Source organism: Myotis lucifugus, unplaced genomic scaffold (genome assembly GCF_000147115.1).
Source record: "Myotis lucifugus unplaced genomic scaffold, Myoluc2.0 scaffold_650, whole genome shotgun sequence".
NCBI classification, from domain to species: domain Eukaryota; kingdom Metazoa; phylum Chordata; class Mammalia; order Chiroptera; family Vespertilionidae; genus Myotis; species Myotis lucifugus.
The window spans coordinates 74,364-83,119 of NW_005871698.1; the positions used below are offsets into that span (position 1 = coordinate 74,364).

The following is an 8,756-nucleotide window of genomic DNA, read 5'->3' on the forward strand; positions in this document are numbered from 1 at the left end:
AGGTTCTTTTGCCATGTTCTGTCTAGGTTCTCCAGTGAAGTTCTGTAGCCAGGTTCTGTCCAGGATCTTTTGCCATGTTCTCTGGCTAGGTTCTGGTTAGGAGCTGATGAGGAGCTGATGAGGAGCTGATGAGGAGCTGATCAGGTTGTGTTCTATTAAATAATTTTTTAAAAAGAAATTTTTGTTTTCTATATCAATTTAAGAAAGGAAATTATCATTTAAACAATATTTAAGTTTATTAAACAAATTTTAAAAATTATTATAAAATGTTTAACTTTCATCTGCTTTAAAGTTTTTGTTGTTCCCAAATTTTGTACATAACTGAACTTTCAAAACTGCTAAAATCCACTGAATGCATTCCAATTTGGATTCTAAGGCATCAATTTCTTCTTGCAAATTTTTCATTGCTTCTTCTAACATTTCTTGTGTTTATTCTTGAGAATGGCTAATGAAAACATTACCAATTTGATAAGGTATCATTAAGCAGTCGTTGTCTGCAAGCATGATGTCCTTGCAAGCACCTTCTAAATGTTGTTTTTATTTTTATTTTTGTTAATCCTCTCCCGAGGATATTTTTCCATTGATTTGTAGAGAGAGTGGAAGGGAGGGGGAGAGACAGAGCGAGAAACATTGATGTGAGAGAGACACATTGATTGGTTGCCTCCTGCATGTGCCCTGACCAGGGCCAGGGATCGAGCCTGCAACTGAGGTACTTGCCCTTGACGGGAATCAAACCAGGACCCTTCAGTCCACAGGCCAAGGCTCTATCCACTGAGCCAAACCAGCTAGGACCATCTTCTAAATTTTGGAGTTGTTTCTCCTTTACGTCAATTTCTTCCTTCGGCTTCGTGATTCTACTTGTATTCCATGCAAATCTGTTTATCTTTAGTTGATCTTCAAAAGTAACCTCGATGCCTTCTGCAGCTGCCTTCTTCATGGGGGGGGGGGGCACCATCGTGAGACTCAGCCCCCCTTCTCCTGTTAACTTAGTTAATGTGCTGTGAAAGAATGGAAATTGTTGATCATGTGGTGTATACGATATTAAATCGTGAATGCATGAAATTTTAGACCTCACAGATGTCCAATGTTACAAGTTAATGGTATTTGAGAGCCTCTGATTTTTGCCTGTTTTATTGAGATACTAGAGGCCCAATGCACGAAATTCATGCAAGAGTAGGCCTTCCTTCCCCTGGCTGCCAGCACTGGCTTCCCTCTGGCACCCAGGACCCAGGCTTGACATATCATATTGTGTAAGTGTGAGGTGTACAACATGGTGATTTTATGCACGTATATATTGCAAAATGACTACCCCACAGGGTTAGTTGACACCTCCAGCACTCACATAATTACCTTTTTCACATTTCAATTAACAGTTAACATTTGACATTATTTTATATTAGTTTCAGGTATACAGCATAGTGGTTATACACTTATATAATTTACAAAGTGATTGTCCCAATAATTCTAGTACCCACCTGGCACCATACATAGTTATTAAAATATTATTGACTATATTTCTTATGCTGTACTTTACATCCCTGTGACTATTTTGTAACTGCCAATTTGTACTTCTTAATCCCTTCACCTTTTCTCACCAGCCCCCAACCCCCTCACATAATTACCGTGTGTGTGTGTGTGTGTGTGTGTGTGTGTGTGTGTTGAGAATATTTAAGACCTACTCCTTTAGCAACTTGCAAGTATATATAAAACAGTATTGCTAACTATAGTCACCATGCTGTACTTAGATCCCCAGAACTCATTTATCCTATAACTGGAAGTTTGTACCCTTTGACCAACATCTCCCATCCCCCAACATGCAGCCTCTAGCAACCACTATTCTACTCTCTGTTTCTATGAGTTCAGCTTTTTTAGAGTCCACATGTGAGTAACAGCTTCCAATACTTGTCTTTGTCTGACTTACTTCACTCAGCATACTGCCTTCACAGTCCTTTGACAGCCTCTTTAAGAGCAATTTGTCTCCAAATTTTAAGCTGGAAAGCAACCTAATAACTGTTTAGAAAAGAATTATAATTATAAAGCATTTTATATTTTCACCCCTTGAATTAAGAACAATATGCAATTTGATCATCACTAATCACCAAATAAAACGCAGTAAATCATCAATTAAAGAGAAAGAAATTCTGAGAATACAAGGTGTGGTAGAAATTGTAGGTAGGTGGACAGGGGTTCCCAACCCAGAGGTAATGTGATGTCTTACATCACATAGCAAACATTACAACAGTAAACCAAGACTTGAACCATGCCTTCAGGTCCCTTCATAACTTCTCAGCCCATTGCTGTTTCCATTAACCTAGATGGCCTCCTGGAAATAGCCCATCACCCTACAGGTATGCATGGCTTGCAAAGCCAAAGGGCCAGAAATAGGTTCAAAACTAGATTTTTCTCCTTCACTACATTGCTTATAGCAATGCTTATTTTATTTTATTTATTTATTTTATTTTATTTATTTTTAATTAAATCTTTATTGTTCAGATTATTACAGTTGTTCCTCTTTTTCCCCCCACCCGTTTCCCACCCCACCCTCCGCCCTTCCCCCTCCCCCCCACCACTGTCCTCATCCATAGGTGCACGATTTTTGTTCAGTCTCTTCCCGAATCCCCCACACCCCTTTCCCCCCTGAGAATAGTCAATTCACTACCTTTCTATGCCCCTGATTCTATTATAATCACCAGTTTATTCTGTTCATCAGATTATTCACTTGATTTTTAGATTCACTTGTTGATAGATGTGTATTTGTTGTTCATAATTTTTATCTTTACCTTTTTCTTCTTTTTCCTCTTCTTAAAGGATACCTTTCAGCATTTCGTATAATACTGGTTTGGTGGTGATGAACTCCTTTATCTTTTTCTTATCTGTGAAGTTCTTTATCTGTCCTTCAATTCTGAATGATAGCTTTGCTGGGTAAAGTAATCTTGGTTGTAGGTTCTTGGTATTCATCACTTTGAATATTTCTTGCCACTCCCTTCTGGCCTGCATAGTTTCTGTTGAGAAATCAGCTGACAGTCGTATGGGTACTCCCTTGTAGGTAACTGACTGTCTTTCTCTTGCTGCTTTTAAGATTCTCTCTTTGTCTTTTGCTCTTAGCATTTTGATTATGATGTGCCTTGGTGTGGTCCTCTTTGGATTCCTTTTGTTTGGGGTTCTTTGCGTTTCCTGGACTTGTAAGGCTATTTCTTTCACCAGGTAGGGGAAGTTTTCTGTCATTATTTCTTCAAATAGGTTTTCAATATCTTTCTCTCTCTCTTCTTCTGGCACCCCCATAATTCAGATGTTGGTACATTTGAAGTTGTCCCAGAGGCTCCTTACACTATCTTCATATTTTTGGATTCTTTTTTCTTTTTGTTTTTCTGGTTGGGTGTTTTTTGCTTCTTCGTATTTCAAATCTTTGACTTGATTCTTGCGATCTTCTAGTCTGCTGTTGGAACTCTGTATAATATCCTTTATTTCAGTCAGTGTATGCTTAATTTCTAGTTGGTCTTTTTTCATAACCTCAAGGGTCTCACTACATTTACCGGCGGTCTCACTAGACTTATCGAGGGTCTTGCTAAATTTATCGGTGGTTTCTAGAAAATTCTTGAAAAACCTTATAAGTGTGGTTTTGAACTCTATATCCAGTAGTTTGCTTTCCTCCATTTCTATCATTTGTGACCTGTTTCTTTGTCTCCGCATTTTTTATGCTTCCCTGTGTTGGTAGAGTAGCTTTGTGTGCTAGATGTCCTATAGGGCCCAGTGGCTCAGCATCCCCAATTACCTGAGGTGCACCCCCTTGTGGGCTTTGTGCACAGTCTTGTTGTAGTTAAGCCTTGATTGTTGTAGGTATCACTGGGAGGAATTGACCTCCAGGCCAATTGGCTGTGAGAATCAGCTGTGTCTACAGTGGGGACACCCTTCTGGGGCAAAACTTGCTTCAGTGGGGCTTTGGGGCTCACTCAGTCTGCCCCCTGAGTGTGTCCCTTATGGATCTGAGGAGCTGTAATCTGGATGGTCCCACTCTGACCACTGGGTACACTGGCTCTTGGATCTCTAAGGAGGTGCTAATTTAGCCTCTGCCTGAGACTACCCAGCAGGAGCCCAGCTGTGAAGCAATGCAAGCTGCTGTGGGGCCTTGGGCCTTCTTTTGGAAGTTCTGGGTTTCTCTGACCCAGCTGCAGTTTGTTAGGTAGTTTTCAGATTGCAAAGGGCCAGGCCTTTCATATGCAAAAGCCTCTCTACACAGCTTGGGTGGGGCGGGGTCTCTGGGGATCAACAGGGCAGAGCAAGCAGCTATGGCTGCTCTTCAGTCCTGCCCTAAGAGGCCCTGCTTCTCAGTGTCCCGGTAATCGCTGCAAGTACCTCTGAGAGAAAGCCGCCCTCAAGTTCCGACCGATGCCAACAGTCCAGTTTTCCTGTATGAGTCTGGGACCCCAGAGACTAGCCCGGAACTGGAGTTCAGAGCAGTCAGGAGCTTGAGACTCCCTCCCAATTGAAAAAGACAACCGTGTCCTCAGTTTCCAGCCCTTTCCACGTGTGCCGCGTCCTCAGCTGCCAGCCCTTGCCACATGCGCCTCTGTACCTGTGCACTTCACTTCCACACCTCCTCTGAGTCTCAGTGTGCTTTTCTCTTTCCTTCTAGTTGTAGAATTTCCACTCAGCCAGCCTTCCTGTGGTTCTGGATGATGTCCGTTTTGTCTTTTCGTTGTATTTTTGAAGTTGTTGTGCGAGGCAGCAATTTCTGGTGTTTACCTATGCCGCCATCTTGGTTTCTCCCTATAGCAATGCTTCTTAACACTTGCTGTATATCAGATCATCTGAAGGAGCTTTGAAAAAAAATACAGTTGTCAGACTCCTTTTCCATATTCTGACTCATTTGTTCTGGGGTGGGGCTCAGAACAAATTTTGATTTTTTTAAAATCTCCCCAGGTGATTCTAATACACAGCCAATTAGATGAAAATCACTTCTCTGTGGCATGGGTTCTCCACCCTGGGTACACATCAGAATCACTTGGGGGAGCTTTAAAAGTGACCTGCCTGTGTCCCATCTTCAGAGATGCTGATTCACCTGGTGTTGGGTGCAGCCTCAGCACAATAGCTTCCCAAGTGAAATGACTGTACCCAGGAAACGAGAACCATCGCTAATGGACTCCCCAAACCTCAGTCATCTTCCAGGGAAGGCTGTCATTGCCATTCTTAAAATTCCAGTGCTACCAGTGTTCAATAAATGCTCATTGATAGATTGCATAATGAGAATCAATGTTAATGGACAGGTGAGAAGAAAAGGACAAGTATAAGAAATAATGAGTATTTAAGAAATAATGAGTATTTAATATGAAAATGTCCTGAGGGTAGATTATAGAGTCAGCTAAGCAGATTGTTTTACAAACGCACAGGTGGCCCTCTTAGGTAGTGAAGGCTACCATTCTAGGCCTGAGATATCCTTGTTCCCAAGGACATTCTGAGAGTGGGAATAAGCAAATTCCACCCACCATACCTAATTCCTGTCCCACAGAATTGCTCATTTCTGAGTCTAACAGCAATCTCAGCACAAGCCTCCGCATAGCAAGATAATTCTCTTACAAAATGCTGTGCCCCGCAGGTGAACACAGATGGTGTTACAATGTGAATCCCTAACATAAAGGAGCTATTTTCCTGGATGGATTTGAGTGAACTAAAAAAGAAAAATAATTTCCCCTTTTAAGATTATTTAACAAAAATACTAAGTTAGCAAGTCAGACAGCAGAGCTGTCTGTGCTGCCCAGACCCATGTTTACAATAAACAGGACTAGAAAGACATTTATCAACATGTCCCAGGGCCAATCTAGAGATAGTGTGAATGTGGTGGTTTTATTTTATTTTGTTCTATGTTTTCTACTTTTTTTGTCAATTGCAGGTATTACTTTTTATTTATTTATTTTTAGCCCTGCTTCAAATATTTAATTTCATTAAAGAATAATGATAATTTGAATAAGTAGCAATTATACTGCAGAGCATTCAGCCCCTGGTCCACAGAAAGCAATCAGTAAGGCTCTGTCTCATGGTGAAGTGAGTCGAGGAGTGCAGTCATTCCTTGAGCAATTTGCTCCAAAACCTCTGCGCAGGAGGAGCTTAATCTGATTGCTCACTTTATTTATTTTTATTTTTGCCGTTAACACCCAATTTTATTAAGGTTTAAACATCCAAACATTTTACAGAGGATGGAGGCCTAGTCAAAAACGAGGCCTCCTGCGTTTCCAGCTAAAGGCTAAACACACACCCACTGCGCGCACAGTCCAGGCAGCAGGCAGTGGGCATCTCTATTTTTACTCTGTGAGAATCAGGCATTGAGATCTCAGAATGTGTATTAGAAACAACTGCAGCAGTCGGGGCCCTTCAGCGAAGCTCGACACTAATTCCACGTTCAAGGCAGGACCTTGTCCCCGGTGGCAGGGCGCCTCGCCCTGTGGACACCGGACCAGCGGACACTCAGGACCCGTTGGCAACGAAGTCTTCCTCCATCTCCTCCTCCCCATCGTTGCTGGGGCCTACTCGGCGCTCCCTGACGGGGATCTGGCCGGACTGCAGCAGGCCCTTCAGCTGCTCCACCTCCGCCAGCGTCAACACGTTCGCTATGGCGTCCTTGATGGCCTCCACGTCCCCGGGCGATGGGCCGCCCTTTTTCTTGTCAGTGGGCAGACCAGCACCTGGGTTGAAAGTTTTGCTTCTCCTGGCAATATCCTTTGCAAGCTGTGCACCCCGCTTGCCCTGGAACATTTTCTCTGCTTCCTGACGCTCTTTGAGCTTCACCTTCTGGAAGTCCAGCACGCGGACTTGGGGGACCTTGTAAATGACATAGAGGCGGTAGTGCTTCTTGTTGGTCACGGGGTTCCTGAGAATACTCAGGTAGGTCAGCGACTTGAGCGATGCCAGCGGGTCCAGGTCGCCCAGCTCCACGAGGCTGTTGTTGGTGAGGACGAGCTCCGTGAGGCAGGGCAGGGCCTGGTCCAGCGCCTCGCCGATGCGGCAGATCCTGTTGTTGTTCACCAGGAGGGTCTTCAGTCTTCTCAGCAGCGGGAAGCCGTCCAGCTTCCGGATTTCATTGTCGGAAAAGTCAATGGCATCGAACTGGTCTAAGGTCGTACCCAGATTCTCAATGACGGGGATCTTAGAGCCCCGCAGGTCCAGCTCGTGGTCCCCGGAGGGCGTTGATGTACTGCGCCGCCTGCTCGATCAGCTCCGCTGTCAACTTCATCTTGCCACCTCCCTGCTCCCGCTCTGCGGTGCCTGGGCTCCTGCCAGACATCCCCGTGTGGCTCAGGCCCGTCACCAGACACATTTCCCTGCGAGCCCCCCGCCGGCAAACCACGTATCTCTATACCAGTTGATTTTAATCCCGTCAATTGGATCTCTAAGGAGGTGCTAATTTAGCCTCTGCCTGAGGCTACCAAGCAGGAGCTATGGAGAGTTCTGTAGAATCCTCTCCTTTGTTTGGGGTTTGGAGGTGCTCAGATGGGACACTTAAGATGCTACCAGGGCTGAGCCTAACCAGTTCTCATACAAGTTGGGGACTCGAGGGGGCACTTGTTGCCCGAAGGAGGCAGGAGATGCCAATGGCACCGTGGTCCCCGGGAATGGACAAGGGCGGCACCCCGGCGGACTTGGGAAAAAAAACGACGCCAACAACCGAAGCCTCGCCCTCGAGTATTGAAGAGATTTATGAACAAAGGCTCGTAATGGCAAAACTAAAAAACCCAAGTGCCTGCTAGGCTTATGGTCAAAGCTCCTGCTCCACTCGCAGCAGCAAACCCTGGACTCCGATACCAAACCCACCGGGCCTTCCGCGGAGGAAACGCTAGAAAGACGCGAGCCTTTGCCGAGACATCAGCCGCCGCCCCACGTGCTCCAAACAGATCCGGGATTGCTTTTTATAACCTAAAAATGAGATCAATCGGTAACCCTCGGCAGAAACGCCTGCGAAGCCATGTTGATCATGGAAAGCATGATCCGGGCTCGGTGGCCTCCGGGTATGTGAGTCATCGTTTATGTTGTAAAAATAATGGCTTTTCCAAAACTCGACTTCAGAAGGCGCCTGAGCTAGTTAAACGAGCTGGTTTCAACTGCGTTGGCCATTGCTAGCTGTTCTTGGGAACGGGCCCTGGAAACTTCCTCTTCAAGTCTTTTTTTCCTAATAGTTAAGAAGATGAGCGCTGGAAGGGTCCTTGGACAGCGGCCTGAGGCCCCTTTGTACATTTGGGGAAAACCAAGGCCTCTCTAGGGAAACCAACTAGTCCTCCCTCATCCGTGGTTTCCTCCCATGCGGTTTGTTACCCACGGGGCCACAGAGTCCCAAAATATTAAATGGAAAATTCCAGAAATAACTGTACCTTCTGGAGTGCGCGCCCGTTCTGAGTAGCATGAGGAGTTATCGGGAAGTTTGGCTCTATCGCCAGAGGACGTGACCCCGCCCCCTCCAGCGGCGCATGCTCCCCGCCCACTTGTCACTCAGTAGCCGCTGGTTGGCGACCCAGTGAGGTGTCCAGGTGCTTAGGGTCAAGTCACCCGCATTTTACATGGGGTTTGGAGGTGTTCAGATGAGGCCCAGCTGTGAAGCAATGTAAGCTGCTGTGGGGCCTTGGGCTTTCTTTCTTTCTTTCTTTTTTTCATACAAACAGGCTTCATTGTGAGGGGGGCTGGGGGTGGACAGTGTGCCATCAGTCTTCCTTCAGTCTCCCAAACACAGCAGCCGGCACACTCTGCTGTTCCAGCCGCACCTCACTGGCTCC

The 8,756-nt window shown here is 45.3% G+C and overlaps 2 pseudogenes; both read right to left on the reverse strand.

The window, feature by feature from the left end:
* Positions 1–270: 270 nt before the first annotated feature.
* On the reverse strand, positions 271–955 carry LOC102421141 (annotated as a pseudogene).
* A 5,504-nt stretch (positions 956–6,459) lies between these two features.
* On the reverse strand, positions 6,460–7,309 carry LOC102421445 (annotated as a pseudogene).
* Between the last annotated feature and the right edge of the window lie 1,447 nt (positions 7,310–8,756).